This window comes from Petaurus breviceps, unplaced genomic scaffold (assembly GCF_028583685.1).
Source record: "Petaurus breviceps papuanus isolate PSGF00001 unplaced genomic scaffold, PetGlider_PUasm1.0 90775, whole genome shotgun sequence".
NCBI classification, from domain to species: Eukaryota; Metazoa; Chordata; class Mammalia; order Diprotodontia; family Petauridae; genus Petaurus; species Petaurus breviceps.
The window spans coordinates 2,267,192-2,283,938 of NW_027187342.1; positions in this window are offsets into that span (position 1 = coordinate 2,267,192).

The following is a 16,747-nucleotide window of genomic DNA, read 5'->3' on the forward strand; positions in this document are numbered from 1 at the left end:
CATCATTTGATGAGACTTTCTTCTGCAATGAATGCTTGTGTTTATCAGGGGTGAATACCTTAATCACAGGAATAAGCCTTCAAGTGTTGTAAGAGGGGCTGTCGGGTCCCAAGATTGTCAGGACACCTGCTCTTTGAAACACTAGAAGGAGCTTGGTAACCATCCTGGCAACGGGGGCTCAGTGAACACAGAAATCCATCAACAGACAATTCAAAGGATCATAGGATCACAGATTGGGAGCTAGGAGGGACCTTAAAGGTCATCTTGTCCTACTTTCTCATTTTGCATCTAATGATTTAAAGTGTTGGTGGGGCCCAAGGGGTTGAGGCTTATTCTCTCTCTCTCTCTCTCTCTCTCTCTCTCTCTCTCTCTCTCTCTCTCTCTCTCTCTCTCTGTCTCCCTCCCTCCCTCCTTCTGTCTCTCTGTCTTTCTCCCTATCCATGCTTGTCTTTCTCTCTGTTCCTGTCTATCTCTGTCTGTGTCTCTATGTCTCTGTCTCTGTTTTTGTCCCTCTTTCTCTCTCTGTCTCTGTTTCTCTATCTCTGTCTTTTTCTCTGCTAAAGACACACATGCAAGTTCAGCCCTAAAGGATCCTGACTACCTAAAAGAGAAGTCAGGCTTCTTTTCACCCTCTTACAGCTCATTATACCCCCACTCTGGAGCCCTGGAAGAAATTAATTAAAACTTTGCTGTGGCTTAGGTCTCTCCAAGGGTAATAGGAAGGTACTTATTGTATAATGTAAGTCAGGATAGGCATTTATTTGCTCTGCACAAAAGAAATGCTTAACACAAAGACCCACAAGCACAGATTAACAGAAAATTTAAACAAGCAGCAATAACAACTTCTATTATACTCTCACAAGAGGATAGATAAGCCTTAAAACCATCATCAAAACATGTCAGCTGATGTTGCTGAATAGGCATTTCACATTTCACTTTGGCTCTGCACTCTCCAAACAATTACCTCTATGAAGCTTTTTTTACAAGCCTTTCCAGGATGTTGAGATTCTTCCTCTCTCAGTGGTATCGTCTTTGATGCAACAACTCCCCCGGCTTCTAGTCAGCGATGGCCAATAGATCCAGGATTTCCTATATCTCATACTCACAAGGTTGCCTCCAAAAATAGATGTGTCCATATTGGTTTAACTTTTTAGTCACCTATACTCATGAAAAGAAACACAAAGGAAGGAAGGTAATCTGGGAGCTGAAGGCCTAGTCTCAATTTACCTAACTGAAATACTATTTTAGTTGCCATCCCGTGTCAGAAGGGCAGCTAAGAAGCACAGTGAATAGAGTGCCAGACCTGGAGTCAGGAAGACTCATCTTCCTAAATTAAAATCTGACCTCAGAAACTTAGTAATTGTGTGACCCTGGGCATGTCACTTCACCCTGTTTGTCTCATTTTCCTTATCTGTAAAATGAATTGAAGGAAATGGCAAACCTCCAGTATCTTTGCCAAGAAAACCCCAAATGGGGTCACAAAGAGTTGGACATGACTGAAAATGACTGAACAACAACAAAGTATCAGACACCATAATGCCAACATACAGGAAAGGACGCCATCTACCCCTGCCCCCACACCCATTTCCCTCACAGAAATTTTAATGAGAAAGAGCTATAGGAAGAGAATGAGCCAGAGGCACTCTCTTTTTGAACTCTTGCAGGACCTTGTAAAGCCAAGCATGAGAGGCTTTCCAGAGGACTGCTCTTGTCAACAGCTTTCAAGATTCTGATTACACAGTATAATGAACTCTCTATTCAGTAACAAATTAAGACAAAACATTCACAAAAATCAAAGTACAGCATATATAATGTTATGACAAAAATTTATCACTAAAACGGCCACATAGTTTTAAACAAAGTAGTCACATAGTTTTAAGCAAAAGAGAACATTCATATACTAAGTCACTTATTAAATAAAGTCCTTAATTCAATGATCCTTAAGGAGGAAAGCCTCCTTAATTGACACAAAGTACAAAGGTCAAAGTCCTCCACCCCTAGGTCACATCTTCTTAATCTCTTCAATCAAAAAGACTTCTTTCTTCTTAATTGGAGACTAGTTTCCAAATCATCCTTAATTAGTAAGTCCTTAATTAAATTATCTAAAAATAAAGGTCAAAGTTCTCTACCCTTAGTAAATCATGATCTTATTAGTTTGCATTAAATAACCAAGGAAAGGTCTTTTCATCTTGACTTGAGGCAGACTCTCAGCTTCCATGGTTCCTCTTCCATGGTCCCAGCTTTTGCCCGAATCTCTCTCAGTTCTTTGTCCAGTTTCTTGTGTAGTTCCTGTTCCATATTGAAGCTCACAGTGTCTGGTCAACCTCAAGTCCTTAACAGTTTCTGTTCCTGGGAAGACAAAGCTTAACAAAGCCACAATACCATTTATAACATTGCTGGCATCCTCATCAATTCACTTTCTGCCTGTGAAATTAACTCAGACCCACCAACAAGGTCTGAGAACTCAACACAAATCATCAGTATAGTCCCAGGATCTCTGAAAGCATCAGTAAGACCCTCCTCCAGGATTTCTGTAAACATACAACAACAAAAAAACCCTTTCAGGGCTTCTGAACCAGCTGCAAGTTTCCAGGGCTTCTATAACAATAGTACCCATCCTCTATCAGCAGACGAATCTGATAGAGTAACATCAAAACAGACAAAGTACCGGCACCACAGTCATGCTTCCTCCCAGTTCTCCTCTCTTCTCATTTCTCAGGAGTTCTCAGTTTGTTTCTCAGAAGAACTCAGTTCTCTGTTCTGCCACCACAAGTTCTGTTTTCCATTCCATTCTCAATTTGTAGCAGTTCTCAGAAGTTCTCAGCATCCTGGCAGTTCTCTCTCTCTCTCTAGTAGTAGCTTCTCTGCCTCCATGATGCTCACTCCTAGCAGTTCTGGCTCTCTAGCTTGGGCTTTTCTTTATATAAGCTATTAGCTTCTCCCTGCCCTGCCCTTTCCTGTTACTCAGTAAGTTCATCCCACTGTGGGATTTACAAGTTCTGGATCTTAATATTTAACTTAATAGTTAACACAATCATGAGCTTGGAACAAGGTGCTAAGTACCTGTTTGCTTGCAAATACAAGGGGATCTTCAAATTCCATTACTATCACAGACCTCCACCTCCAACACTGTGTCTGTTGTGGGGACCGCCAAGGCACCACTCAGATTTTGCTGAATCATCATTAAGCTATGGGAGATAAATGGTTTGCCAAGCCTCACATAGGTAGCCAGTAGCAGATCTGGGATGTAAGCCCAGGTCTTCTGTCTCCAAACCTAGAACTTTTTTTTTTAAAAAGCAATTGGGGTTAAGTAACTTGCTCAAGGTTACACGGCTAGTTATTTCTGGGTGTGGTGCTGAGTATCCGAGCCCGGGATTCGATCCAGGCCATCCCAACACTAGAGCCAGTGCTCTTACTCGCTGAGCCACCTGGCTGCCCCCAAACCTAGCACTTTTGCCATTATACAGAACTATATTGTCTCCAGTCTCCACTTGTTCCGTTGACGTGTGGTGCCTTTACTGGTATCATGTGGGCTTTTGGTTCAGATTTATTGACTTTTGATTTAATTCAATTCAACTCAGTTCAGCTGAACACAATTCATTTCAACAAACATTTATTTAAGTACTCACTCTAATGCTCTGATGTAGTGTGCTTACAAAGATTGAAAACAGTACAGTCCTTCCCCTCAGAGAAAGATACAGTGCCCTAGTGGAGAACACATCAGAGTCAGACTCAAGAGGCTAAACTTTAAATTCTAGCTCTGCCATTGTTTTGTTACCAGCTTTGTGACCTTGGAGGAGTCATTTCCCTTTTCTGGGTCCCAGTTTCCCCAATAAACTGGAGATAATGATCCTTGAGTTACTACTTCACAAATACTTTATAAACCTTAAAGCCTTGTAGACATAGGACTCAGCATTACTGTGAGGTCATAGTAGTGGTCCAGATTCCCACACTCATTCTTAAACACATAGAGTGAATTCTTTTGTCCTTTTTCTTGGTCTGCTTCTTTGACTCTGTGACTTTAGAGCTGATATCACAATAGGTACTACTGCCTGGCTCTGCAGAATCCACAGTCTGGTTCACATGGCTCCCCTGACTCTCCATGAATTCTCTGTTAAATCACATACCCTTGGATTCCCCCTTCAGGACCTCCAGCTGAGGGTAGTAGCTTGGCTAATAGCTAAGAAAAATGGAGTTACTGCTCTAACTTAGCTGGATTTCTGATGCCCTCTGCTGTTCCTTGTAAATTGTACAGCCCTGAAGTGTCTCCTATGAAGCCAATGTTTAACTATAAATTTTAACATTCCCTTTGGGATCACAATTGCTCTCTGACCACTCCATAGTGCAGTGGAGCTCAGCACTGGAAAATGCAGCCCTGTCTAAGGCAGATTCTACCTGGAGGGGTTGAGCTGTAAGTAACCTACTGTGTACTTTTGGCTTTTCCCAGGGTGACCCTGAGTGGGGTGTGCTCACTCCTCGAGGAGGAACAAACACTTCCTCTTAGTTGACTGACGTCTGTGCATCTGGCCTTCTAGTCATCTGCAAGTGCGCAGCCTCCCCTGGCTTGTTTGCAATGCCTTCCTCTCAGAACCCCTTGGGGTTGAGCTGGAACTGCTCCTTCTCCTGGAGGGACTGCCTACTGTTCTGTGGCAATCCCATTCAATTCTTAATGACCCACTTGAAAAAAATTCCTGATTACAGATTTGGGCAATAGTAGCTGCACAGGTATAGCACATATGAGGGACATTTCCATGAGGATCAACATTTTTATTACTGCTTTACTTTAAATTTTACGAAGACTTTTCATTAATCAGCACGCATTTATGAAGTCCCTACTATGTGCTGGACTGATCTGGAGATACAAACACAGAAATTACATAGGCCCTGCTTTCATGTAGCTTACAGACATGCAATAATCCTGTGAAGTGGGGAGTATAAAGATTATTATCCCTATTTTACAGATGAGGAAACTGAGGAAGATTCAGTGCTGCAGGCTCCATGGCATTACTAAGGGAAGGAAGTCATATTTTTTGCCCTCACATCAGGAAGACCACTTGGCTCTCACTTTTCCTTGACTCAATAAAATCTTTCCTCAAAAATATTCCTTTGGAAACGCCAAAACCTCTTTGGATTTCCTATCCCAGGCACCACCAATGAGAGGCATAGAAAAGAATACTGGCCTCAAAGGCAGCAAGGCATAGGTCTGAATCCTCCTTGTGATCTCTATTAGCTCTGTGACCCCAGGTGCTGCAGTCCATGATATTGCTCAAGCAGGGAATCTGTGACTGCCATATCATCATGAACAGTGTTGGAAGAAGGAAAAGTGCTTGAGCAAGCAGTACTAATGTGCCAATAATTTTCTCACTTCACAGTTGCTCATTAGAACCTTTCCCCTTTGTGGTTATGGCCTGATGACTATATGTTATTACAATAAAAAAATTGGTTTGTACATATAACATTATCCCTTCCTAACCCTTCTTCCTTTCCACTTCCCCAAGCCTTTCCTGCAATATTTCAGCAGGAAGGATTGTTTTACCCTAACAGCCAAAGAGAAAGATTTTGAACAGAGGAGTAAAGTAATAGTGCATCAATGGACTGGATAGGGGATAGAAATGCAGAAACTGAAAGGCAGCAACGAGGGTTGTGGAAGTGTGTGTTGTTGGGTTTTGTTTGGGTTTTGTTTTGGAGGAAGGGGCATTTGGACCTGTGACTTTCCATGTAGGGAACTCTTTTCCCAAATTAGTATTGGTCATTCATCTGTAATTTAATCTTTAAAAGTTGTCTGGTGTATATGTATATATGCATGTATATGCATATATTGTGCATATATATTATACATACATACACACATATGTATATATTTATATGTATCTGTGATTAATTGTAGCCTTCTTGGGGGGAGAGGGGAAGGAAGAGGGGAAAAAGAACAAAACAAAAAAGTGCACAGCAGCGAACAAAAGAAAACACACGGAAGTAAAGAAAAGATGGACAGCTCTGAATACAATGCATATTATAATTACTTAAGTTCATAATATGTTTCTTTTTCTTATTGTGTTTTTAAGTTTGAAATAAATTAATTTTAAAAAGTTTCTGAGGCATTGAGAGTTGAAGTTACTTCCTCATAGCCACACAGTCAATGTATGACAGGGGAAGGACTTGAACCCTCTCTTTTGGATTCTAAGGCTAGCTAAAATGAAGCTAGCATTTTTATAGTTTTTTAAGTTATACAAAATATTTTCCATATTATTTTATTGGATCCTTTCTGAGGTATATGCTGTTATTATCCTCATTTTGTAGATGAGGAAACTGGGACTGAGAGAAATGAAGTAATTTGCCTAGGATCACACAGCTAGTATGGTCCTGTGGTAGGATTTAAACTCAGACCTTTTTCACCCCAAGTCCACCACTTCATCCACTGTGCCACCATGTTGCCTCTCAATTTTAATTTACAATAGCCAAAATGTTCACCCAATGGCAGTCTATTAACTGGTGACCGCTACCTGGTCCCCCCTTGTCCAGGTTGGTCCTGGGACTGAGCAACCTTCAGAACCTTTGCTTAAAGGTAGGTACCACCTGTCTGGGGTTGTGCCTCCTTGACAAAGCCTTGGAAAATTTGGTGTTGACTTCAATGCATGATGAAGCACTGAATGGAGACCTTATTGAAGGCATTATGATGCCAAAGGAGATAATACTATGTTGAATTATAACTTGAAAGAAGTACCCTTCCTCTAATTTTTAGGTACCCTCTCTTCATGTCTTAGAACCAGGCCCTGGCACAGTGTTGGCTGCCTCATTCATACCATGCATGAATTTTGTTACAAATTGCTTTTCTATTAAATGCATAGTGCACCAAAGAAGGCAACAAAATATTGACAAAAATGACACATGTATTTCATTGTCGCAAAGTCTGTAGTGAAAAATTATTGCTTAGTGGAATTACTTAATTGCTTAGGTGGAATAAAGGACTTTAAAGCATAGACTCTGAGAGATTGAGGGGGCCTTCCCAATCATCTTATGCAAACAAAGCACCACGTGTGATATAATAGAAAGAATGCTGGGTCTGGAGTCAGAGGGCCTGGGTTCAAGTATCATCATTGGACACTTTCAATTGTCCCTGATCCACCTGCTGGCCACTGACTTCTCTGACAGTTTGTAATCCAGGCTGGGGTTTTAACACCATCAGCTGCTTATTGAATTATTACATTTATCTAGATCAGGGTTTCGTGCTCTTGTGAATCTGATTTTGAGAAAACCCTCTTGAAAAACTCTTTTTATCAAGAAAATACTCAGTACTCACTTGCCCCATGAAAGGGCCTACGTTGGAGGAAATCAGGTTACAGCAAAATTCAGTTTGGGCTTGCCCTTAAAGAGAAATTGTTGTTGATCGGCCCTATCCAACTTTTTCTGACCCCTTTTGGGGTTTTCTTGGCAGAAATACTGGAGTGGTTTGTCATTTCCTTCTCCTACTCATTTTATAGAGGAGGAACTGAGGCAAACTAGGTTAAGTGACTTGCCCAGGGTGCTACATCTAGGAAGTGTCTGAGGCTGGATTTGAACTCATGACGATGATACTTCCTGATTCTATGTCCAGTGCTCTGTCCACTTCACCACCTAGCTACCCATACTGTAATATACAATATATCATAATATATTCTCTAATACATTATTGTCTATTTTGGAGAAGACATGGAAATAACATATATATTATGTTTTTTAAAATTACATTTTATATTTTTACTCTAATAATGCATAATATAGATTATATCACATATATAATAATATACAACCCAATATATCATATAACATAATGTCATACATCATATAATAGGCTATATAATATTATATAAATATTTAGACATATATACATGTTATCTTCCTGTCCTTGGGCAGAATTTGAATTTGTGGAGGGCAGAGTGAGTGTTTGATTTCCACGACTGCCTAGAAGGAGAAAGGCATTAATTAATGGAACAATGTGGGAGATAAAGAAGGTTAATTTGGGTACAAGTCAGCATAGCTGTGAATTATTGAAGTTTTTTTGTTCAGGTGCAGATCTCTGCATAGTCTGAGAGACCAGAGAGGTTGAGGCTGAGCCTGGCAGAGTCTGGCACTGTTTCCCAGCCTTCAGTCCCTGAGGCTGGATGGAAGCTGGGTCTCAAGGCTGAAAGCTGAAGGGACAATCTCAACATTTTGGGAACTCTGATAATGAGTCTGGGGAAGAAGTAAACATATGATTGGTTTAATTCTAAGCCTTGAATAGTCTCCAGGAGAGAAGAGAGTGCCTAATGTGTGTGGGGGTTGGGGGGTAGGAATGGAAATGGGGACTGGGGAGTGATTAAGCTTGAAACAATAGGCATGGCAATGTAGCCAGGGAAACAGTAGCCATGCCAATAAGTTAGGTAGCCTAAGGTTCAACTCTTAAAATTCTATGATTATAACATAGGGTTTACTTCACCCAAGAAAAATCAATAGACAATTAATAGAGCAACTTACAACTTTAGCAAAGGGCCAAGAAGGACAGGTTTATCCAGCTGTCCAAATCAAAAGTGAAGCAGTCACAGCCGAACCATCTTCTGGGGTCCAGAACGAAGGCAGAAGTGAGACAACTAAGCTAACCATGTTGGACCCTCCCATTCCTCAGCCCTGACAGTACAGGAAAGTCACCTGGTGTTATAAAACACAGGGAAGTCAGTAACCAAAGACTGGAGGAAGACATGGGGCAGGACAGAGGAAAACAGAAGATTATAGACTGCAGGTAGAGATAGGGGAGAAAAATGAGGAGAAACAGAAAACATAGCTAAAAATGAATGGTGATCAGTTACAAATAAACAAGACATAAACTCAGGACCAGGAAGGATTTCTTCCAGAAGGTAGCACTTTGGCTGAGGCTTGAAGAAGGCCAGGGCAGCCACAGGGTGGAGATGAGGAGGGAGAGAATTCCATACACAGGGGACAAGTGAAAATGCCTAGAGTCGGGAGATTGAATGTCTTATTCCAGAATTAGAGTCTGCCCATCTAAGTCTCGTGTATAACTTGAAATAAACTCAAGATTTTGTTTTTGTGATTTGGCAATTAGTCATAAAGGCACCAAAGGATCTAGTAAAGTCTTGGTATTTCTTGGCTACCCACAATATTTCTGTTTATTTCTTTGTATTCCTACTGCCATGAGGATTTTGGTACCTTTCCGAGGAATAGTGAACATAACACTAAAACCTGCATCACAGAAAAGGTTAATGGTTTTCAGAATTAGCTACCAAACTTAATGACCAGAGCCCATCCCCCACAAGCTGATAAGGGGGTGCCTATGAGTCAGGTTATATAAGATCTTTTTACATTTACTTTACATTAAGTATCTTAGGTGAAAGTCTGACCTCTAAATCTATGTAGAATTGACACAAGTACATAAAATTAAGAGCCATTCTCCTAATAGAAAAATGGCTAATGGACATAAATAAATAGTTTTCAAATAAGAAATAGAAACTCTTAATAATGAACCAAAATATTAAAAATCATTGGTAATCAGAGAAAGAGTAGAACTAGCTTGAGTTATCATTTCAGCCATAGAGCTAACAAAAATACTAAAAGACAGTAAAATTCATCATTGGAGGAGAGGTAGGAAGGCAGGCATGCTAACTCCCTACTGTGAATTAGTTCAAACTTTTTGGAAAACAATTATGTAGTAAAAGTTACTAAGCTTTTCAAACCTTCAAATGGGTTAATTTATAGCAAGAAAAAGTTCACCATATATATGGAAATATATCTAACAGCATTATTTTAAATAACTAAATGGTGGAAACAGTGTATGCCTAATGATTGGGGAGTGGTAGAACAAATTATGGTATATGAACCTAATGGAACATTGTTCTGTCTTAAGAAGTGAAGAAAGCAGAGAAATGTGGGAAGATGTATGTAAAATGATACAGAATTCAGAAGGTACAGCCCAAAGAACAATAGACACATTCAGTTAAAGGAAGAAAATAATCATATTGATCAATCATAGAGGTATATACATACATATACACACATGTGTTTATGTGTACAGGCACATATATACATATACATACTTATGTATATAGTTATATATCTCTGTCACTTACCATGTACCAGGCACTGTGCTAGGTACTTTGCAATATTGTCTCATTTGATCCTCACAATAACCCTGCAAAGTAGGTGCTATTATTATCCCCATTTTCCAGTTGAGGAAATTCAGGCCAATGGAGGTTAAGTGACTTGCCCAAGGTCACACAACTTATAAGTCTCTGAGGTCGGATTTGTACTTAGGTCTTTCTGGGTTATCATTGAGAAACAGCACAGTTTTGGTCAAACACCACAGTCCATCATTCGTATCATACTTCAATATTTAAAGGACACATCCCTCTGTTCTATTAACAGTCCAACAGATTGTGTTTTTGTAAAGAGTGTCTTTTATAAGGTAATTTGGATTTGGGGTGAGGGCAGGATCCCCTTGTCACCCTCCCTGTCCTTCTCAGGAACACTTATTAGATTGATGAGGAAAAACTCACAGCCTGCATCAGTTTATGGTAGGCAATCAGCAACATGAAAAGGAAATCCATGAAATTTTTCCAAACAATAAGCAGGACTAAGAGATCCGGGTTTGGTCATGGTTCTTTGCTCTTGCCAGAGGCTCCAAGCTTCAGATAACCTTCAGGTGACTTTCTATAATTTTCTTCTCTACACCATCTCAGATAATAAGAACATAAATACCTTTTTACAATCTATTGACCTCAAGTACCAAGATATTATCCATAGTCATTGCAAATGAACTTCAGATTTTAGAGAGAATTGGGGTTTTATTTTATTTTATGTTTTGCTGGGGGGAAACATGAAAAAATAAAATAAATCTCTCCATGTTTTTCTGTGGGGAAGTGAAAATTGTCACCCTAAGACCACTTACAGCCTAAAGTGTTTGTGTAGAGGTCTGCTTGCCATTTGTTCCCCACCATTACCCATGCTGTTTTTCCTCACCTGAAATGCTTCTTACCTTTCTAAGTCCTTGGGAGCTTGTTCTTAAAATGCAGCATGGTATAGTGACTAGATAGCTGTGCTCTGAGTCAGGAAATTGTGGGTTCAAACCCAGCCTCTGACAGTTACTGGTAGAATGACCTTGAGTAAGACACAACTCCTCAGAGCGCCAAGCAGCTTTCTGAAACTATGAGCTGTTGAAAATTTGCTGATGAACCACATTAATAAAGAAAGACCTCTTACCAGGACCTTCCATATCAATTAAATCACAGATTTGGACCAAATGAAATCCCATCCAAATTCTATCATTGGTTGAAATCTCCCTTGATTAAATGAATAAAAAATTTATAAAGAGCTTACTATGTGCCAGGTACTATTCTAAGGGCTGAGGACATACATATAAAAGTGGAGATAATTCCTTCCTTGAAGGAAATTCTAAAAGGAAGAGACAACAGATATAGGGGAAAAACAGCAAGGAAGGGGATATTTTGGTCTGGAAAGCCACGGAAGTGAGAAATGGAGCCAAAGAAACAGTCTTTCCAGTAGCCAGGGCAATATTGATTTGATTATGCCTCCAGAATTGGAAAGTCAGAGACAAGAGGAAAAGGGTAAGAGTGGGAAGAAGGTGAGTGAGAAGACATCCAGACCATAAGGGGAAGCATGACTAGGCCCATCTGGATATAGCAGGTGTCATGAGACATTCATTGATTCAAATCACCAGGCCCCACAATCAGCATTCTGGAGCTGAAAGGGCTGAGCTCTCTGGGCTACGGTCTCTGGTCCAAGGGTGCAGAGGTGTAGATGGCCAGAAGATCGCTTGGATCTTTGGTGTTCTAACAGAATTTCAGAATGTCAGAGCTATAAGGAAACTCAGAGATCACCTGGTCCAGCTCTCTTATTTTATAGACTGATGAAACAGGGCAATCTCATACTCCTACATGAATCCCCAATTTTTGGAAATTCACCACTTATGGAGACAGACCATTCATTGGGGAATGGAAATGGGGTAGCTCTAGTTGCTAGATCACTTTTAAAAAATATTAAATAGAGAAAGGAGCATGGCAGATGAGATGCACACTGGTATGGTAGAAAAAGGATTGATTTTGGAGTCGGAGAACCTGGGTTCAAATCTTACATCTGACACTACCTATGTGAACTTGGGTAAAATAAATTTAATTTCCATGTGCCTCAGTTTCCTCATGTGAGGAAAATGAGATGACCTCTGACATCCCTTCCAGAGCTCATCTATGATCCTATGAAATTCTGAACTAAGTGATATTCCTGATATGAAATCACTGTAACTTTTTTTTTTAAGAGAGCTTTGTTGATGGTCTAGACACAGATAAGGGAAACATTGTAAAACAAGACTTACTAGCTCTGGGACCTTGGATAGGATCACACTCCCTCTTTGCGTCTCAGCTTTCTGGCCTATGAAATTGGGGGATCACCCTAGATGATCTCTATTGTTCCCAGCACTTCTAATAAGTCAGGATTCTTCCTCTACTCATTTGTCAAATTTATCTTCCTAAAACAAAGGTATGGCCATGTCACCTCCTCCCATCCCCATTCAGTAAACTCGTGTTTCCCTATTACCCCATGATCAAATATGAAATCCACTATTTGGCCTTAAAAATCCTTCATAGGTTAGCTATCTCCTACCTTTTTAGTCTTCCTATATCTCTCTATTTTTCTATGACCCAGTGACACTGGCCTTCTTGTTCCTTACATATTTTCACTGACTGTCCCCTAGCTCTGGGATTCTCTCCCTCCTCATCTCCACCCCCTTGGCCTCCTTGGCTTCCTTCAAGCCTCAGCTGAAGTCCTACCTTCTGCAAGAAGCCCTTCCTGGTCCTCCTTAATCTTCATGCCTTTCCTCCAAGCCCTATCCACAATTTATCTTGTATGCGCTTTGTTTGTACATAATTTATACATAATTGCTTGCAATTATGACTTCTGCATTAGACTGTGAGCTCCTTGAGAGCAGGGGCTGGTTTTACCATTATTTGTATCCCCTGTGCTAAACATTGTGCCAAGTCTTTGGTGGGCTCTGAATAAAAGCTTTTTTACTTAATTTGATTCTCTGATTCTAATTTGAGAGAGTGTCATGACCAAGAGGCACATTAGTGAGCTAGGCTGAGTTGGCACAGCAAACCAATCCAGTAATGCCGTGCTACAAAGACTATTTTATTCAGTTATTTGCTTTGGAACTGATGGAGTATAGAAGGCAATGGGGAAATAGAGAATAGTTGGGGGAAACTGATAGCATTATTTACCTTTAGTGGCTATTGGGGCTTAACAGTCTCTGAGCTGTTGACTAGCTGCCTAATGTCCTTTGTAAAAACTGATAAGAGAATATTGAATGCATACTTATAAAAGTCAGATATAGAACATGCTATTTTGCTGTTTCTTTGGGGCCAGAAGAGAGGGAATATGAAGTTCCATGTAAGTATACTTTCTAATTTCAAAATAATAATTCTTGAACTGTCTGCTGTACATGCTTCTCGTGAGGACCGAGTGAGGTCATATATGTCAAACCCTTAGTGAAACTGTTTGTTGTCTTTCAGTTCTTTCAGTCGTGTTTGACTCTTTGTGACCCTATTTGGGGTTTTCTTGGCAAATATACTGGAGTGTTTTTGCCATTTCCTTTTCCAGTTCATTTTACAGATGAGGAAACTGAGGTAAACAGGGTTAAGTGACTTGCCCAGGGTCACACAGCTAGGTAATGTCTGAGGTCAGAATTGAACTCAAGAATCTTCCTGATTTCAAGCCCAGTGCTCTGTCCACTGTGCCACCTGGCTACCCCTTAGTAAACTATAGGGCTCTCCAGTGATTGGATCTTAGGCTTGGAAGGGACCTTAGTGACCATTGAGTCTATCCCCTTCATTTCACAGGTGAGGAAACTGAGCATTAGAGAAGATCGTGTGATTTTTCCCAAATTCATGCTGGTATCAAGTGACAGAGGCAAGATTCTCAGACTATTGAGTCAGTGCTATTTCCTTGGTACTACTGCTTCTGTCTTTGTTATTATAATGTCCAGGGTAGTTCTCCACTTTTTCCTTGTTTCCTTTTTTTTTTGGCTTTTTGGATGGCAATTGGAGTTAAGTGACTTGCCCAAGGTCACACAGCTAGTAAGTGTTAAGTGTCTGAGGCCAAATTTTAACTCAGGTCCTCCTGACTCCAGGGCTAGTGCTCTATTCACTGTACCACCTAGCTGCCCCTGTTTCCTTTTTTTTAATTATTCTTCAGAGCTACGATTTGACCAGTATAGGTCAGGGAACCTCTGGTGTGGAAGCTTCCTTCACTAATGCAGATTGGCAACTCCACTTGAATGAGAGGCTAAATGACTTTCCAACTTATCTTGTCTATAGTTTGTACATATTTGTTTGTATGTTGTCTCCCTCATGTGACCTGCTTGATGTCAGGTAATGTCTTTTAGCTTTCTTTATATCCCCACAAGTAGCACAATGCCTGGGAAACAGTAGGCAGTTGATAAATGTTTATTGTCTTGCTGGTCATACAGTTAATAGAAATCAGAGGAAGGATTTAAGCCAGGTTTTCCTCACTCCAAGACTGACCCTGTCTCTATTCACTATGCCATACTTTCTTTGGGTTATTTTTAAAAAATTCTTTTTCATTGGGGGTGGTGAAGAGGCAGTCGAGGTTAAGTGACTTGCCCAAGATCACACAGCTAGTAAGTGTCAAGTGTCTAAGGCCAGATTCAAACTCAGGTCCTCTTGACTCCAGGGCTGATGCTCTATTCACCGTGTCACCTAGCTGCCCCTGGGTTATTCAAATAAAATAAAAATGAAATCTAAATTGAAGCCCAAATATTATTAAATGCTTACAATAACCAGAGTCCTTTGACTGGACTCTATTTATCTGTGAACATTCATCATCTTCCTTGGTAAATGTTATTTTCCACCGTAGCTAATGGCAGAGGCATTTAGAATCTTTGAGAGTCTGGGAGAGATTCCAAAGCTGAGGATTTCCACTCAAACATTTATCTTAGTTACAAAATTCAAGTACAGAGAAATGTGGCATGTGCTAACCCAAAACAGGACCTCCTCTTTGAGGAAGGGCCCTCTACCAAAGTGAATACAGACAGCCCTACGCTGCCACTTCTAGTCTTAGAGTTGACTTGACGCATTGGAATGTTGAAAGACTTGTCCAGGGTGCACACCTAGTTTGTGGGCAGAGAGGTGGTGCAGTAGATAGAGTGCTGGGCCTAGAGTCAGGGAGACCTGAGTTCACATCTGGTCTCAGATACTTCCTGGCTGTGTGACCCTGGGCAAGTCACTTAACCCTGTTTGCCTCAGTTTCCTCATCTGTAAAATGAGCTAGAGAAGGAAATGACAAAGCACTCCAGTATCTTTGCCAATAAAACCCCAGATGGGGATGCAAAGAGTTGAACATAACTGAAAAATGACTCAAATGACAAGAATAACACACCCAGTTTGTGTAAGAGACAGTTCTTAAACATTCACTTGTCTTCCTGACTCTGAGGCCAAACTCTCTACCTGATAGGCCACACTGCTTCACAGGCTTAAATTCTAAATATGAATGAAATAAGTGGCACTGACCTCTTTCCACTTCTTAGAGTGGTACAATAGAAATAGTTAATATAAAAGAGCATATATATTTATTTATAAATACATCAAATAGGGGCGGCTAGATGGCACAGTGAATAGAGCACTGACCCTGGAGTCAGGAGGACCTGAGTTCAAATCTGGCCTCAGATCCTTAACACAAAAACTAGCTGTGTGACCTTGGGCAAGTCACCCCAATTATCCTGCCTTCCCCTCTCCAAAAAGCAATATACACACAAATATATATATATATATATATATCTATAATATATTTAAAATATAGTTGTTTCATCTATAAAACAAAGGGGTTGGCCTAAATGATTTCAAAGATCCCTCAATATATTGAAATTTTATTAACTAGAAACAATTTGGAGAAGAGACTCCAGACTTTTTTTTTTCCCAAAAAGCTCTAATCTCTGTTTGTACTGTTTATTTGTTTTGACTTTTATTTGTCTGCTGTTTCAATTATAGACAGTGATTGCTGCCTTTTTGGTAATGTTCTTGACTCCATGCCTGGCAGAGATGGTGAGTGGCTACCAATGGTTTTAGCAGGGGTGTTTCTGAGAGCCAAGGGAGTTTAAGGCAGTGAAGTCCTGGAAGGAGGTTCTCACTCCCCCAGCAAAGTGCATGAAGAAAATAATTTTGAATGAATTCCCTCTTGAGGATCTGGAGAAGGTCTGTATTCCATCTCTTCAATGCTCAAGATTTTGTTTTCTCTTGGATCAGATTCAACACCTAAATGAAACCTGTGAGGACCACAGCACCAATGTCAATATCCGTGGCAGCATCGTTCTCATCCACGACACTAATCCTTGGAGTGAATGGGATGGCATATTGGATTACAACCATGTAAGACATGAGCCTCATTAGCACAAGGTTGGAACAAACCTGGTCTTGGCCACTGTTCAGTTTTATATTTCATAAGAGAAAAATAATGTGGCCAGAGTTGGGGAGGCACACAGCGTAGTTCACAGAAGAGCTGGCCTCTGGGGGTCATAATAGCACTTACCTTGCAGGGCTGTTGTGATTCAATGAGCTAATATTTTTAAAGTTCTTAGTGCAGTGTCTGGTGCACAATAGGCTTGATAGAAAGGCTTATTTCCTTCCATTCTCCATTTCCCCTTGTGTGACTCCCTGGTACAGTGGGGAAAGCCCTGGTTGTGTAGTTGGCAGCCTGGACT